Genomic DNA, 17,125 nt, shown 5'->3' on the forward strand with positions numbered 1-17,125 from the left:
CTTACCATTGCTTCCTGACAATGTGGCAAAGAGATGATCCTCAGGCATGGCACAGTGTCTGGGTAGAGGAAATAGAAAACTCAATTTGGTGTACAGTTTGCAGAAAATGTGTTTAGTAACTTCCATATGTAATTGTCACTGAAAGCTGCACTGAAACAGGTACAACGTGACGATCAGCTGCACTACAGTGTAACTTACTGGGTGAGACATCCCTGGATAGATGAGGGAAGGTTCGTCTTCTATTTTAGCAATGAACAGATGCAAAAGAATTTCTGGGTTAGGGGCTTGAGGGCTGCTTTGAACTTGGGTCCAAGTGAATGGAAATTTTCAACTCTGAAAGTGCAGCTGGATGATTAATGTATCTGATGGCTTTTGCTGCATTTGGGGTTGACAGCAAACGCATCACAATTTTAATTATTGTGAATGATTTGCTGAAATATTCAGGAGCTATTTTTGGCCCCTGCAGACTATGGATGAAAAAGTTAGCTATTTTAAAAGCCAGACATTTCTTTCTTTCTTTCTTTTCTTTCTTTCTTTCTTTCTTTCTTTTTCTTTCTTTCTTTCTTTCTTCTTTCTTTCTTTCTTTCTTTCTTTCTTTCTTCTTTCTTTTTCTTTCTTCTTTCTTTCTTTCTTTCTTTCTTTCTTTCTTTCTTTCTTTCTTTCTTTCTTTCTTTCTTTCTTTCTTTCTTTCTTTCTTTCTTTTCTTTCTTTCTTTCTTTCTTTCTTTCTTTCTTTCTTTCTTTCTTTCTTTCTTTCTTTCTTTCTTTCTTCTTTCTTTCTTCTTTCTTTCTTTCTTTCTTTCTTTCTTTCTTTCTTTTCTTTCTTTCTTTCTTTCTTTCTTTCTTTCTTTCTTTCTTTCTTTCTTTCTTTCTTCTTTCTTTCTTTCTTTCTTTCTTTCTTTCTTCTTTCTTTCTTCTTTCTTTCTTTCTTTCTTTCTTTCTTTCTTTCTTTCTTTCTTTCTTTCTTCTTTCTTTCTTTCTTTTTCTTTCTTTCTTTCTTTCTTTCTTTCTTTCTTCTTTCTTTCTTTCTTTCTTTCTTTCTTTCTTTCTTTCTTTCTTTCTTTCTTTCTTTCTTTCTTTCTTTCTTTCTTTCTTTCTTTCTTTTCTTTCTTTCTTTCTTTCTTTCTTCTTTCTTTCTTTCTTCTTTCTTTCTTTCTTTCTTTCTTTCTTTCTTTCTTTCTTTCTTTCTTTCTTTCTTTCTTCTTTCTTTCTTTCTTCTTTTTTCTTTCTTCTTTTCTTTCTTTTTTCTTCTTTCTTTCTTTCTTCTTCTTCCTTTCTTTCTTTCTTTCTTTTTTCTTTCCTTCCTTTCCTTCCTTCCTTCTTCTTCCTTCCTTCCTTCCTTCTCTTCCTTCCCTTCCTTCCTTCCTTCCTTTCCTTCCCTTCCTTCCTTCCTTCCTTCTTCCTTCCTTCCTTCCTTCCTTCCTTCCTTCCTTCCTTCCTTCCTTCCTTCCTCCTTCTCTTCCTTCCTTCCTTCCTCCTTCCTTCCTTCCTCCCTTCCTTCCTTCTTCCTTCCTTCCTTCCTTCCTTCCTTCCTTCCTTCCTTCCTTCCTTCCTTCCTTCCTTCCTTCCTTCCTTCCTTCTTCCTTCCTTCCTTCCCCTCCCTCCCTCCCTCCCTCCCTCCTCGCCTCCTCCCAATCCCTCCCTCCCTCCTCCCTCCTCCCTCCCTATACCCTCGCTCCCTCCCTCCCTCCCCTCCCCCCCTCCCCCTCCCCCTCCCCTCTCCCCTCCCTCCCCCCTCCCCTCCCTCCCCTCCCCTCCCCCTCCCCTCCCCTCCCCCTCCCCTCCCCTCCCCCTCCCCTCCCCTCCCCTCCCCTCCCTCCCCTCCCTCCCCTCCCCTCCCCTCCCCTCCCCTCCCCCTCCCCTCCCCTCCCCTCCCTCCCCTCTCTTCCTTCCTCCATACAAGCTTCTCCAAACATGACAAGAAGGACTCCTTGCCTCCTGACTTGAAAATTTAACATACAGGAACCTTAAAATAAAACATTAACATTAAAAAAAAAAAGTTTTTTTCTCAGCAGAAAACATAAGAAGAGGAACCAGGATGGGGTTGGTTTGCTGGCATGTTGAGGTGTTTGCAGGCCTGAGGGCTATCCATGTAACAGGAGTGGGAATCTGCCAGGTAGAGAATGGTGACTTCTGTAGAGGTGATGAGAGCATTAAAAAAGTTTTCTCCCTCACCTGTACTTTTCACAGCTTTGACAAGTCAAAACCTCAGGGTTGGCCGTCAGCAGTTTTGGCTGGGTGTTCTTGGAGTGTAGCATCAGAGTAATCCTGAGTCTTCTTGTGTAGGGAGTTCCATTTTTCCCAAACCATTGGGACCATCAGTTTGCCCCCTTGACCCTCCTTCCCTCCTCACACCTCCCACTGGTGGGGTCTGAATTGTTGTACCCGCTGAGCAGAGGTTGCCTGGGGCGGGGGGAGATGCAGGCAGGCGCCTCACTAGAAAGAAAAATCAGGGATATTGAGGTGCTGCTGAGAGCGCTGGGGTGCCTGCCTGGGCTGCTGGCAGCTGCTCTCTAAAATGTTTTGCTGCCCTCTGGTGGCTTTCTGAGGAGTTGTGCATTCCGGCTTTCCTTCCCTGCGCAGTCCCTGCCGACTTTTTGGGATGCGGTGAGAAACCCAGGTCTGCCCACGGAGGGTTGTGTTTTCTTTGGTTCCAAAGCAGCAGTGCCATAATAATGGAAAAACAGCTTTGCTTTCTGGTTTTTTTTTTTTTTTTTCTTCCCCTTTTTCCTTATTTTGCTTGTTCATATGATGTCTGAGGTTACAATTCTTTAGAGTTATAATCACAAAAGCAGCTGGGTCTGGAGATGACAATGAAGCAATAATAATTTTGCACCCTTTTGGCTGTGTAGTGGGACTGTTCAGTGTCTAGGAAAGACACAGGCTTCACAACCCTGCTTAATGCAAACCCATGTCCTCTACTTATCTGCAGAGGACACAAAGCAAGCACCAATGAAGTCAATAATAGCAAAACTCCCATGATCTCCAGGAGCCCAGAATAGGTCCTATACAGCCTGCTGCAGGGGCAGTGCTCAAATCTGCATCATCCTTTCACTGTGCCCTGGTCTCTGTTGTTTGGTAACTTCTTGTTTTTTCCCCTTTCCATCTTCCATGTTCTTTAATTGATTCTGCGTTGTGGCTTCATAGCAGAGGAGCTGTAGGTAGGGATTTAAAGGGCAGTGGTTTGACAGATATTACAAGAAACTCCTCCCAGGCATTAATTCCTGGGTTATGGGGTCAGAGAGGCTCTTGTGATCTTCTCAGTCCGACCTCCTGCGGGGAGCAAGTCACAGGAGTGCCCTCAATTGACTCCTGCGTGAAGTGCAGTGCTGAATGTAGAAAGCATCCCCTCTTGGTTTAAAATTTTCCGGTGATGGAAGATTCACCTTGTTAAATAGTTTCAGTGCTTTATCACCTTCAGTGTTAAATGGTTTTGCACTCTGTTTAGTTTTAGCTTCCAGCTTTGGGTTTTCAATTTACTTTGTGAGTTTGAGTAGCCGTGTGTTGCCGTAATAGTCTTGTGTTAGGGACTCATTGGCGTGATTGAGTTGCCAGTCAGGTTGTGCTTTGAGAGACATCTTGGTTGTAAGAAATGAACAATTGCTAATGTTAATAGCTGGTAAGTTGTGGGGTGTGATGTGAAATCACAAACTCAGCCTACGGAAGGCACAAAAAAGGCAACAGAAGGGCACTGCTGAATGGTGTGTGCTTTGTGCTACTGTGTGTCTGTACTGGGTATTTTTAGGGCTCATGTTCCTAAAACATGTAATAATTATTCTTTAAACACATAGCTAGTAAGGGAGACTTTATACAACTTTTCAAATGAGATCTAACTGCAAAAGCCCTGGAGAAGTTGAGTTTCACAGGCAATGCCTTGAAGTGTAAGTGTTTGTTATGGTTTTTTTGTTTTTCAGTAAATTATCTGTGCTGAGATCCTTTGGGATGTAGCAAAATTATCAGAAAAAAAAAAAATCAGCAAAATTATCTTTTTACACTGTTGCAGTTTACCATGTGTTTTAAAATAAATTCCATCTCAGCTGGGCAAAGGTTTTGGGTAGAGAGCAGCTGGTACCTTTTGTGCTTGATGAGCCTGCAAAAGCCCTGAGAGAGAAGGACTGAAAGCCTGCTGGGGCACTCAGCACAGCTAGAAGGCCACTTTAAAGGAAGAAGCAGGTTTTTGTGGTTCAGGCAGGGGAAAGGGATGCAGTAGATTTGGGTAACCTCAACCACAGAATATTCTGTGACGGCATATGACCCAACTTGTTCTGTGGTTTGACCTCCATCAGGCCAAACTGATTGTTTTTAAAGCCACTCAAAACCCCATAGGATGTGGTGGAAAGGCAGTCAGTGTAGAGGTGATGGGATGTGCTTTTAGGTCTCAAAGTCATGTCTCTTCTTGGCAGGGTGTCTGAGCCCAGTGTGTGGGACCAGCAGACCTGAGTGCAAAGCCACTCGTGATACAGTTCCTTTCATGGCTTTGTGGGCTGCTTGCGTGAGACTCCAGCAGCTGCTTATTTTGGTCCTGGTGCAGTATCTCTGATGTAAGGAGGGCACAGAAATGCCAACCTTAGTGTCTCTGCCAAGGCAAACTGTAAAGATTTGTTACCATACACAGCTGTTGGGCTCTGCTGTTGATGTTCAACATCCTCAGTCCATCTTCTGGCACTGATGCTTTCTAAACTGGAGAGGTGTTTTGAGCTGATGCCAGTAGTCATGGGTACATTTTACAAGATCTTTTGCAGCCAGGTGCAAACTTGTTTGGGCTGTGTTTTGGGCTGGCTGGACTCAGTCTGGTGCAAGACTGCAGGCTGTGTAATTGCCTGGGTGTCTGAGCTGATAAATCCAGCCTCTAAGCAGACCTAAATAGCTAAGTGTAGTGCTTTGCTTGACATGGTTACAATGCTTTGGGACTGGAGACAGCTTACATTCATCCTTCTGAGGGAAACATCTCACCTGCCAACAAAAGAGAGTATAGACCTTTTTAAAAGCATTCAGCCTATGAAACCCCCTTATCCTTGTCCTGGGTTCAATGACCAATTGTGTGACAGCAAGTGTGAAACTGAGAAGGCTTCAATTGAGGCATTTTACACTTTAACTTTTTACTTCCAGCCTCCACCTCGATCCTGTCAGACCACAGATAGTTCTGGAAGAAAAGTATGCAGATTTACAGCCTTAAAGTAAGCAGTGAGATATCAGAGATGAGTTGGGAGCTACAGAGATGTGTTGGGGACCCCAGACCACTGCACCTCCTTTATAGAGCCTGCCTGTGCAGCAACAGGCTCAGATTTTTCCAGTAGGAAATCAGGAGGATTTCAGGAAACTGGACTTCTTGCAGGATCAGCAGGAAAGCACTTTGCCAGCTGAGGATGAGGGGCTGAGATTGCTGGGACTGTTACCTTGCCCTGCACAGAGGTTCTTTTAATGTGATGTAACCTCTTCCTTAGCTGCCTGTATAAGAGGGCATAAAAAATGGAATGTGAAAAAGCAGGGGAAATAATCATTGCATCACTTATTTCTCTGAAAGAGAAAGAAACAAAGAAAGGCAAAAGAGAGGACTCTATATCCCTAAAAATTGGTCTTTGCCATGAAGTTATGAAAACAAAACTGAGAGTGGTTAGAAGAGAACAATCCCACCTTAAAGCTTCACCAGTGGGGTTTGGCTTCTCAGTACTGAGGAGAAAAATGTGTTCTTGAAGCTGCATTCATTCCTCCTTGTTTTCCAGGGCACTGTACCCTTGGTCTGCCTCTGCCTCAGACAACTTTCTCAAAAAGGCACTTTGGGGATGTAGCCTACATCTCTGGAAGGAACTGAATGGGGAGCATGTCTCTGCTAATGCATGGCTCTGCTAAAACTACAGCCAGGAATAAGAGTTCTGGAGGTTGAAAATCAGGTTAAAAGCAGCCAGCAGTGCAAAGCTGCTGAAGAGGGAGTGGGTTAAAGAGCTCTTGAGCATTAGATGGTGGATGGTTTTGCTTCACTCTCACCCCCTGGGTAGTGCAGTTCTGGCAGACTTGACAGAGCTTCTGGGGTAAGTTGTCACAAGATGCTTCAGCTTGTTGGGTTTTTTCCTCTTGGGTTTTTATTTTTAGTTGACTTCTCACAATTAACACACACTACAGTGACCCCTGTTGCTGCCAGCAGTCAAGGGCCCATCTCAGTACAATTATTAAATTATGGGAAAGTATTGCCTTTAGTCCTATAAACAAATAGTATAATTTATAAAACTTAACTATGCAGAAAGTCTGCCACTCAACTCTATACCACCAAAGGGGAAATGTTCTGTAAACCCTTGTGATGCTTAAATTTTGATCATGGTGTTTGTGTAAAAAATAACAGCCAAAACTTTCAAAATAAACCTTTTCTCCCGTTTTCAAGTAAGACTGGAGAGGACATGCTGACCAGTTGGACCTCCCACACTTATAATGCTGCTATACTGCAGCACAGACAGAAACCTCATCCTTGTTGCTTCTACTGGAACTCAAGGCATCAGGGCCCTCTCCCATTATTTCGAGAGCAGTTGTAGGGTGGGAAAATCCTGACAACAGCACTAACATGAAAGGTCATACAAGGCAACTTCTTGCCCTTGTGAAGGTGGATGATAGCTTCTCTACTTTCTGTAACTTCTTGTGAGGTGTTAAGGGATGAGTCTTATACTGGCCTATGAGTAGCATTTTGTGTCTGACAACTATGCTGACCCTGAGTTGAATCATCTCCTTATTTAACTCACTCTTTTTGGTGTGATTCTTTAAAATTTTTTTGGTGGGTGATTGAGTTCTTTACAGGGACATAGAATTACCAAGAGGATGAAGGAGTATGAAATGTGCCATGCAGAATAAAAGGAAGTGGGAAAAGTTGGAATATTAAATATAAAAAGCAGGGTCTCTGTGAAGTGCAGTGTATAGCTGCTGTGTGGCAGGCTGGCCATGCCACCATGTGCCCATCTCCATCAATCCTTCTTCATGTAAACACCCCTGAGAGAAATGATAACTGTGCTCAGCAGGCATTCTGCATTAAACATAGCTTGTTCAGAGTTGTGCTAAGGAAGTAATCATTGGGTACCAGAGAAATGACCCAACAGTTTCTACAGGGTGAAGACCTAACTGGGAAAGTGAGCTGAGGAAGAGCAGATGGAAGAAACGTAAAAATGAGATTATCCAGGCACTGCTGCCTGCATCCCTGACAGATCAGTGCAGGCTTTTCCCTATGACTTTCTCCCCAGGAATTGCTCTGTTCTAGTTATAGCTGCCTGTGGGAGACTATCCCTGCTGGAGCAGATGTCAGCTTGGAGGATTGTTCCTGGTTATTGATTTGCTGTCTTTGTGTAGGCCAATTACAGATGCTCCACCCAGTGGTGTGCAAGTAAAGCTGGTGTCAGAGCAGAGCAGAACATTGCCTCTCATCAAAGGCAGCCACATGTTTTACCTGGAGACTGGGGGCCATCATGCTTGCTGAGAAATGTCCCTGCTTCTTTTTTTCTAGATAAGTAGGAGAAGAAACAGCTACCGTGCCTTTCTAACTGAGCCCAGAGGTGCTCTGCCATGGTAGAGGGTGGTTGAGCATGGAGGTGGCCAAGTACCAGGAGGCATCCCTGGGTCTCCCCAGGAGTGATGCCTGCTCCTCTGCACAGACAGCCTGACTCAAGGCCGTGCCATGTCTGATGTACATCCATGGGCTCTGTCAGCAAACACCCTTCTCCCCTCCTGCCCAGGTTAGTGATGGCTGGGGTCTGGGGAAAAGCAGATGAATTACTGCAGGTGGGTGAGGGCCCAAGAGTCCAACTTGCATGTGCTTTCAGAGTTATCTTGGACAATGTCCCTTGGCAGCATCATCCTGAGAATAATCCTTCTGCTGTTGCCTGTTTTCCGTCATGTAGCTGCTTGTTGGCATTAACCATCTTGGACATTTGTGGTTCTGCCTGACTGCCCTCACTGTAACCAGGAGGGTGACTGCAGGATCAGGGTGAGGCTTTGCTCTGCCAGGCCTCTTTCTCGGTGACTGCAGGATCAGGGTGAGGCTTTGCTCTGCCAGGCCTCTTTCTCTCTTGTCACCACTGATGCAGGTCAGAGACTGTAGCAAATAAGAACAGGGAACCAAGCTCTTGGTGCCAGACTCTTTGTGCCACACTGCATGCTGTGCAGTCTAGTTCTGCAGAGCTGGATGCTGGAGTCCTTATGGTTTCATTATGGCTTGACACTGAGCACAAGGGGATGAAAAACAGATGACATGGCTTTGATTTTGTAATTCAGCAGGGGAAAAGGAAAGATGCTTCTCTGGGAACCTGCCTTTCTATTCCTCACACCCTTAAATGTCATGTGAGGGCTGCAAAGCACTGAGAAGATTTCCTAACAGTTTAGTGGTGCCATTGTGTGGCACTTGTTTGGACAATGTCTGTGGCTGTCCCGATGTAAACCAGCAGAAAGCTAACGCAGGGCTGGCTGGAGGTCAAACGTGTGCTGCAGCAGAGTCGATACAGTGGCTGTGCCAGGAGCCTCAGCAGATAACATGCTCTCGTGACTTTTCTCAACTAGCAGGAGAAAGTGCATTGGCCATATGCCATTCACAAGCTAAAGTGAGAATTAGAGAAGGTGTGTTTTAGTGACTCATAGCTTAGCACATGCTGATGGAGCAGCAGCTCAGCTTATCCTTCCAGCTTTGAATCCCTAAAGTATCTATTAAAAAATTAAAAAAAAAAATTAAAATCCCAGTGTCTGAAATGTATTTATGGTCTAAATTCAGACCTCATGGAGCAGTATCAGTTTATAGCAGGTCTGAATCTGACCCCAGCTCTCCAGCATTAGTAATAAATTCTCTGCAGCAACCTCCTCTGCTCTAACCCTTCCTTGGTCTGTTCTGCTGCTGCAGTTACAGCTTTAGCTTGTGCTGAGCTGCATTTTGTGCTGTGCCAGGTCCATCACATGTGCCTGTGTATGGTCCAGGTTTTGAACTTTGTGGGAAGTAGACAGCCTCTGCAGTGATTGACCTTCAAGGCCTTTGGTAATGCCCTGTGCATGTTTCTGTGCTGATAAAGTAATGTCTAACTGATTTATCTGCTTCTACACAGAAGTATTTGCCTCCTGTACTTTATTTCCCTCCCAAATTCCACCCATTGGTCATCTATCTTCTGTGTTTCCCCTTCTTGCTGTGCTCCGCAGCAGTCTTCATAGAACAATTCTTTGTCTTTCACTTGAACGGTTTTCCTCCTTAATTTTGCCAGATTATGCATCTTTTGGAATGGAACTGAGTGGAATTTTTCTTCCAGCGTAAGTGAAATAGCTGCTGAGGAAAGAAGGATTTACCTTCTCATTTGGGATCAGGACTTTCCATGGGCTGGTAGTCTAAGCCATGGTGTGAGCTGGCACTGCTCTGTTTTCGGCAGAAATGGGGTAAGGCCATTACTGAGTGTGTCACATGTCAGCAGTGATTCCTGTCTCTGGGAACCAGCCCTGTTACCTGTCACTGGTGTGACTGTTGCAAACTCTTGTACGATTTGAGATGCCTCTTAAATTCCTGAGCCATTATGTAATACGGACAACTTGGCATATTTAATATATTCTTCTTACAGCTGCAGAGAAAAGCCAACAACAGAAACCTTAAAAGACCCTAAACTGAAAGGCATGAGAGAGCTCCAAACATGTTACCTAAGTTTGTTTTGGTTTTGTTTTTTGTTTTTTTTTTAAATCTCATAGCAGAGGATGAAGTGACTCTGCCTTCTATCCAGCAGTGTCTGAGCCTGGTAATATTGACTGTCTTTGTCCTGAAACTGTGAACAGAAAAAATCTCCTCTGTCCTGTGAAGCCAATCAGTGATACATGGATGTGTGGTGCTGGGGCTGCAGCAGCAGCAGTGTGGAATTGGTGGCCTAATGTGGTAGGAGTCAAGTTCTTCCCTGTTCACACAAGTGTCAGCCAAACACTCCTGGTTATTCCTCAATTGTCAAATTCTGTTTGTGAAACTTACGGAAATGTTTCATTTTGATAAGGTCAAAACCTTTCCTTGAAACTTTGTAATATTATCAAAATATTTCAACACATTTGAAATACTTCAGAAAATATGATTTTAAGAAAGAATAATGTATATTTGTATTTTTACTATTTTGGAGCATCTAACCCAAAAGCAAAAGTGTTCCCTGAGAAAGAAAATCTGAGTGTCTTAGCTCTCTTGCACTCTGGTGAGGACTATACTGCATGAGACAGTGTCAGAAAAGGAATTTTCCCCCCCAAAATAAGAGGAATTTACCTCAAACAAATGTACCCCAGTAGGAAGTTCTGTCTTAGACAACAGGATTTCAAGGTTGGTTCTTATAAATCCAGTGTTCTGTTCTTTTGAAATGTGAATTTTTCTTAACAGTAGATATAGTATGGCTATACATGTAATTATTATTTTCATTCCTAGCCTTTGTCTTTTTTTTTTTGCTTCAGAACCAAAGGGGACAAACTTGGGTGTGGATCTGGTAAAGACCCTGCTGCCTTAGTGATGCAGCACTGCAGGAGCTGGGGGTTATCTGTTCCAGAATACTTGTCTTGCCAATGCAGTCCCTGTTTCAGCTGTGTCTTCATGTGCTCTTCAGGTACCACGGCCACTTAATAAGAGGACCTGAACTGTCATGCCCTGGTTGTGGCTTTACTATGATTTGAGAAGCTGTGAATTGGAGCAGAAAGCGCTTCTTGTACCATCATTCTCAAGAGAAGGAGTTAGGCTGGCAAAAAACTTGCTTGTTACAAAGACTGTGCCACGTGTTATATTAGCATGCCCGAATAAATACGCTTCAGATCTAGATGACAGTAAAAGGCTCTAAGTGTCACTGGAAGTAGGCAGATGGGGATGTTCATACTTCCACAGATGCTGCTCTCAAATATGCTTCTGAACATTAGGAGTGAGTTTGCTGGAGGGAAAGGAGAGTTGGCTTCTTGCAGAGGTGGTCTATTGCACTTGCTCTCCCTTATTAGGCCTCCCAACTTTGCCCTGTGAGATGGATGGGTTACTTGCATACTTAGATGAGGAAAGTGGCCTGCCAGTTGTTAACATTTCATGCAGTGAATTGGGAGCAAAGATGTGGTTGAATTTGGAAGATGCAGCAGTTCCAGTGCTAGCTTTGCCTCAGAGGCTGCTGAAAGAGAGGAGCCCACCAGGGGCCAGCCAGTGGGCAGTGCCTGACAGCTCTGCTGGCCAGCAAGCTTGCATGTTTGCCTACCTTAAAAACCTCTTGGTGCAGCTAGGAGCTGTTGCTCTCCAAACTTGTCATGCCTCGTGCAAAGCCATCACTGCCTACCATGGATTAATAACCTCAATTACTGTGGCCCTGTGGCTCAGATCTTCCCCTCGCCAGCTGCATTACAACCTTTGTAATCTGCTTTTCTCTCTTATGACCTCTGAGCCTGGAGAGATTGGCAGACAGGGGAGATCTTCTGCCTTTCTGTGTGTTTTCCCTTGTGAGGGGCTGCAGAGTTATCGATGTGAAACAGCAAAAAGAGCTGGCAGGGGAATTGTGCCCTCCAAGGAGGTGGCCTTTGTATAAGGTGCAATATCTGGGCCACAAGGACAAATGTGGCAATATCTGGGGTTTCCCCTGAAGTTCAGCCACCTACAAAAAAAAAACAGTCCACCCCTACCCCACGGGGAACTGGCAGGAAGGTTTGGTCATCTGGAGAAGGGGCTGCACAGCTCTTGTGGAGGGGAACATGCCCCCCAAACTTCTTGGCATTCCCTGAGCATCTGGGAAATGGTGATACAGAAGGGGTCATGCACTTGGATGTCTAAAACTCTTTCCTCACTCGGTGTTTGTTATGGATATTTTTCAGCACAGTGATGCTTTGCCAGAAGGTGGAACTTCTAGGACTTCTCCAGACCTGTTTTGGTAGTACTACTACCAAAGTACTACTTAGTACCCCTTTCCAGCAGCCCCTACAAATATATATATTTATGGTAACTCATGGTAAGGGGTTCTACTGGGGCCTCTTTCTCTCTTGAAAAAGCCCCTAGAGACAGTGTAGATCTCCCTCAGCAGAGGGAAGTAGAAAATATTGGGAAAGATACAGAGACCAAATTTAACATTTCATCCTGCTGGGCTAGAAATCCCTGCTGCGCTTGCACACGGAGTGTTGTGTGCAGCTCTAGTTATCCTGTCTCAAAAAGGATGCAACAGAACTAGAAAGACACAGGAAATAGTGACAAGGGCAATGGAGTGTGCAGAACAGCTGCTGCTTGGGGAGTGATGGAACAGATTAGGCATTTTCAGGTGTCTTGAGAAATGAAACAATTAAGGAGGGAAATACGACAGAGGTGTATAAAGCCATGACTGTCATTGAAAACATAAAATTACCATTTCACAATATAACAGCTAAGGTATTAAATGGAACTACTGAGAGTAGTTTTAAATTAATAAAAGCTTTTCCTGCTGCATGATTAACCTTCTTAAGAAGGTTCTTTGATAAGAACTTCTTACCAAAAGTTAGTAAGGAGACCAGTATTACTAGCTTCAAAAAACAATTATAAAAATTTCTTCTGGTGAAATCCATCAAGAGTTCTTAACTTGCAAGTTCTTAACACACTGCAAGGCATCGGTGGATGAGGAAATTGCAAGACTGCAGGACACTGGAAGCAGCTGGAAGGAGCAGTTTATGGCTGCCCCTTTTCACCAGAGCATCTTTTCTGAGCTGCTGGTACTACTACCAGAACAGGTCTGGAGAAGTCCTAGAAGTTCCACCTTCTGGCAAAGCATCACTGTGCTGAAAAATATCCATAACAACACTTCTCATTAATTCAGATTGGAAATATTTAATACACAGAGCCTTCTTAACAGGTAGTATTTGGTTTCTTCTTAGTGTCTGGAAATGCAGCTACTAAGTACTCATTACTGTGAGCTTTTTACATCTGAGAATAAACCTATGAATTAATTATGGCTATGGGACAACTTTTCTTTTTCTCCTGAGTTTGTTTCAGTGGCTGAGAGGAGCCCACCAGTCACCAGGAGCTGGAGAAAGTGGTTACTGTTCCCTCTTGTTCATACAAAAGCTCTGCTTTTTGTTCACAGAAAAGCAACCAAAGAACTGACTTTCCTTGCCTGATATAAAAAAAAAAAAAAGCAGTCTTTCTTTTCTTTTTTTCCTTCTTCATCCTCCACTTGCTGTCAGAAGGTATGCGCGATACTTTTTCCATGGTAGTTTCCAGCAGAATAGCTGCAAACTTTGCCTTATAATGAGTGCAATTTTATACTGATCAGGAAGAGACTAATCCTCTCATTAAATCACTAGAATGAGGACTGACAGATGATTCCCTGCTTGGCCACACATTTATTGTGTGACCTTCAGCAACCCCCTGAACTTTGCACTGCAGCTCCCACTGGCTCTGGCATGAGCATTTTCTGCTTTGTTGGAGCTGGATGCAGCAAAAGCTTTACATGGTTTGTGTGTCTCTGCAGCAGACCTTGCCATCTCTCCTTGTCAGCAGTGTTCTGCTGCATGAAGAAGGGGCAAAGGATAAGCAGAAATACTCAGCACAGTGAAGACAGGGGGGTAAGCACTTGTTTGCACTGGAAGGGGATGTTGCTTGATTCTTTCCAGGGCAGTTTTTGCTCAAATGGCTCCAGCCAAGAAAGGTGCTGGGACGTGGTTATCTGCCATCACCAAAGAATACACCATCACTGACCACAAGTAGTTCCATGGGGTGAGTGTTAAGAAATGCTCATAGGAGCTTTATAGATTTACAGGGAGGGACAATGGCTGAGATTTGAATCTCAGCACCACTGTGGACAAAGCTCTGGAGGTTAATGAGCCATTTCTCACCATATTTGCCTGTGGTTGGCCAGAAAATACAGCAGGGGCAAAGACTTGGAAAAAACAACCAACTTAAAAAAACCAAACCCCAAAGGCCTGAAGAGGCTATTTTTCTGTGTACTAATCACAATGTTCAAAGAACTACAGGTAGTTGGTATGGGTGAAAACAAACAGAATGGACCCAGCATCTTGAAAGTTTATCTGGTTTTGTATGAACACAAGGAAATTACCTTTCCTGAGTAGTCTCTTCTTTACAAAAGAGAGAGTCTCTCTCTTTTGTAAATCTTCTTTCTTTTCTGGCTTTTGTTGCTGATGAACTTATGAATATTATGCTATTTTAATACCTAGCAAAGAGCCTTGTCTGCTAAATCACCTTATTTTTCTCTGATCAGAGCACAGTGCATTCCTCTTTTTAGTAACAGGTATTAATTTAAATTCCATAATCCCAAACATATTTTCATTTCTGCTCCATGCTTCAGAAGGCCAATGGCATTTTAATTTAATAAGAGAGAAACACACATGACACTGTGTTCTCTGTAACTGTCTTCTGACCTCAACGAGTCTTTCACAGCTTTCTTTGTGTTCCAGCAAATGTAATCTCTGCTTTTATTCAAGAACACTAGCATTTCTAATACCCATGTTCTACTGATTGGTAAAATTTAAATATCTGTAGCATTTTCACAGTAACTTTTGAGATGTTATTTCCATTATTATTTAATAGTGCAAGACCATCAGTTGAGCCATAGAAAGATTTCTGCATCACTTCTGTTCCATGGAAATATTGCTTAGGCACATGCTGTCCCCTTTTCAGAGAAATAACTTATTTTGGCTTACCTGGGTTTTAGATTTAAATGAGTTAACTCATCTAGCAATATCTTAATTTATGTCAGCTCCATTTATTTTTTTAAAATTCCATAAGCTTTGTTTACTGGGTTAAGATTTACCTAATTGGGTACATGATATTACTGAGTATTTGTGGCATGTAAACACTTGAGTCATATGCATCACTGTTCCTAAAGAATCATACTTTGCTGTTTTTATACTTCCATTTTTTGTTTAAACTTAAACCTACCCAGTTTGAAAGAAGAGCATGTGCTAGTTGCTGTCCTTATCACCCTCTGTAAATGTCAAGTAACACTCATTCATTCTTTTTACTGCTTTGATTCTGCTCTCCTTTCCTCTGATGTGAATCAGGAGCTGACCCCTTGGAGCCTGTCCCACAGAGACAGAAGGCATAGCACACCTGCTAAGCCTGGATCATCAACCCTACTGAAAGATGATAGAACCCTCCAAAGAAACAGGAATAAGTGGTTTCGTGGGTTATTCAGAGTGGATTTTCCAAGAATAGCTGCGTTAGTTTAACAAACAAAGCACTCACACTTTAGCTACCTGTTGCACTCTGCTTTTTCTTCCTTAACATCTATATTGTGCTCATAATCTTTGTCCTTATGTGTTCAAATGGTAATGCCTGCCTGTTCCCATGCTAGCTTAATATGTGTAACTTGTAAGTGTGTGTCTCTCCTGGTACATGGTGCTGCACTTCAGTACCAGCATTTTTAAATCAGAGCCCACTCATTTACAGCCCCTTGTTGGTTGCTAAGCAAGGAGGGCACCTTGACTTCAGATCTCACTGTACTGTCCTTGATCTGCCAGATCCAGAACGGTTCTCATCTCAAACATGCTGCTGATGCATTTGCAGAAAGAGGACTATTTTTTGTGCCATTACAGAAGTACTCAAGAACTAGTTATGTTTTAAGGCTTCACTGTGCAAACTACTTCTGGCCTTGTTCCAGAGGGGCTGCAAGCTTTCTCATTGATCTAGTATAGGGAGGAACTGAAGGACAACTGTGGGTGTAGGGAAGGTGTAACAGATGTAGCCTCAGTTTGGTATGTGCCCTGACATGGCGAAGTAGTCTTCCATGTGTGCTGTGGTGCGAGTATTGCTAAGCAGTGTCACTGGAACAATGATCCTGGGTCAATGACGAGGAAGAGAAGGGCACTTCCATTTAGTGCTTTGCTGTGACTTGTTCCATGTGTAAGGTCTTGTGTAAAATAGTTTATGAATTAAGACATACAGAAGGATGATTTTCAGCATGAGTCATAGACAGAAACTGAGTTTAGCATGGATCCCAGGGATTAGCTATGAATACCTTGCATCCTTTTAATAGTCCTGAACTGTATGCTACTGGTTTTGCTTCTGGCTGAGTGCTGTTTTCAGTGTACTAAGTAGGGCTGACTGGAAAATAAGAGCTTCAGTTTCATGAAATATTTAACTATTCACCTTTTCCTTGTTCTAGGGGAAAACTGAAGCTGTAGGATGTTTACTGAGGACATGAAAGACTACAGGTGCTCTGACAAATACTAGTTTTGCCACAAATCCTCAATAGAGCCTTATACTAGAACAGCATTTCTCTTGCTATACCTTGTTTAATGCACCTTGGTACTCTGATCTCTCTGCATTTTGCAGCTTTTACTGTTCCATCCTCATGGGTTTCCCAGTGAGCAAAACAGGATTGTGTCCCATATTGTTCTGACTGCACCTCATTCTTTTTGGTTGGAATAGAGAGACTTCCTTGCAGGTATTACCCACTAAGCCTGTATTCCCATTCTTGCATCCCTGCAAAAAGCTTGTTATATCCTCAAGTGCACTTTCTAGACAAGCCTGGCCACTTTTGCTGGGAGAAACAAAAGCAGAAGCTGCTTTCGAAAGGTGGTGCATTATTAGGTAAATCTGCTTGAGCACAAGGTAATCCAGGTGAAAATTCACCCTGGTGCAAGGCTGAGATATGTCCAAGAGGCAGATGCTATTTCTGGAGTATTGGAGTTTACTCAGGTGCAGGAGTTCATTTAAGAGTTTTTTTTAGTATACTGTTTCTTCTGAAGATCTTTCTGTGCTTTCCTGCTTTGTGTGATATGTTTTGCACTTGGGTGGACTCATGCATCGAAGACAGCTCTAAAGAGAGCATCTTTTCTCAACCTTCCTGGTATATGAAGTGGGTGCCCAGTCTTTCTCTCTGCAGTGCAAAAACTGAGCCTAGACTTAAGTCTACAACGCTGTGACGGCAATAGTATACAAATGTGTAAAAAAACGAAACAAAAAAAAGAACTTTCAGACTCAATGGAGTGGCCTTTGCAAGAAGCTGATATCTTAGGGTCAGTAGGTGTAAAGAAAGAGCTTTGCTTATTTAAAGCGTGTGCTTATAGGAACACCCTTGCTTCCAAGCACACGCTCCTACTGGCGATTTCAGACAAGAGGTGTGTCTTCTTCACAAGCCACGTTGCAGATCCCGTGGTTTCAGTCAGGCAGGGAGCCGGAAAGGCTGTAGTCAGTGCTGCCACTCCTCGCCCCCCAC

At 43.3% G+C, this 17,125-nt stretch overlaps 1 protein-coding gene across 1 annotated transcript in view; it reads left to right on the plus strand.

The window, feature by feature from the left end:
• Positions 1–17,125, plus strand: part of FGF12 (fibroblast growth factor 12) — a 217,674-nt gene that overhangs the window by 60,416 nt on the left and 140,133 nt on the right. The gene's annotated exons all lie outside the window — the stretch shown is intronic.

This window comes from Calypte anna, chromosome 9 (genome assembly GCF_003957555.1).
Source record: "Calypte anna isolate BGI_N300 chromosome 9, bCalAnn1_v1.p, whole genome shotgun sequence".
Lineage (NCBI taxonomy): Eukaryota > Metazoa > Chordata > Aves > Apodiformes > Trochilidae > Calypte > Calypte anna.